This window comes from Mycetomoellerius zeteki, unplaced genomic scaffold, assembly GCF_001594055.1.
Source record: "Mycetomoellerius zeteki isolate Tzet28-1 unplaced genomic scaffold, Tzet1.0 scaffold1426, whole genome shotgun sequence".
NCBI classification, from domain to species: Eukaryota; Metazoa; Arthropoda; class Insecta; order Hymenoptera; family Formicidae; genus Mycetomoellerius; species Mycetomoellerius zeteki.
Window position 1 is genome coordinate 44018 of NW_017256369.1, and position 794 is coordinate 44811.

Genomic DNA, 794 nt, shown 5'->3' on the forward strand with positions numbered 1-794 from the left:
CCATCCGCTTTTTCGCCGTATTTCATTCTCTTTCATTATATTAATTATTTTAACGTCCTCTCTCACCTTTCACTCACACCTCCACCAACTTTGACCCGGCGCACTCCCTCCCCCCTCCCTTCCTCCTCCCCCACCCCTCACCCGCACCAACCCTCTATTTTCCACCCTATCTCACTCTCTTTCGTCCTCTCTCACCCCCTTTTGTCCTCTCTCACTCTCGCCTGCTGAAAGTGTCCGATGGTTACTCAGGGTCGTGACCTTGACATTGTGAGTCAACTTTTCTCGAAAACTTCGTCACGCGTGATGGGTTACTGCTAAAACCTTCCGAAAGTTGTTCGGTGTGACGACCTTCGTAATGTGTGAGAGGGTCAAGGTCATCGGAGGTGAATTGTCCATTTTAATTTTAATAATTTTTCAATAATCAACGAGCGACTACCAAAACGTTTCGATGATTATTCAAGGTCATGACCGTGACAATATATGTCAAGGTCGACATTGTCGGAGCTGAATTCCCTATTTCATTTTTAATAACTTTGGAACGTGCGACGGGTGACTGCTGCAACCTTCCGAAGATTATTCAATATGATGACCTTCATAATGTAGGGAAGATCGAGGTCATCGGAGGTGAATTTTAATTTTAATAACTTCTTAATAAGCAATGAGCAACTAACGAAACCCTTCGATGGTCACTATAAAGGGTCATTACCTTGACAATATTAATATAAGAAATTACTTACTTGTATATATAATGAGTAGTCTTAAAAGTAAAAAATCTACTTAATTTTAACGATATG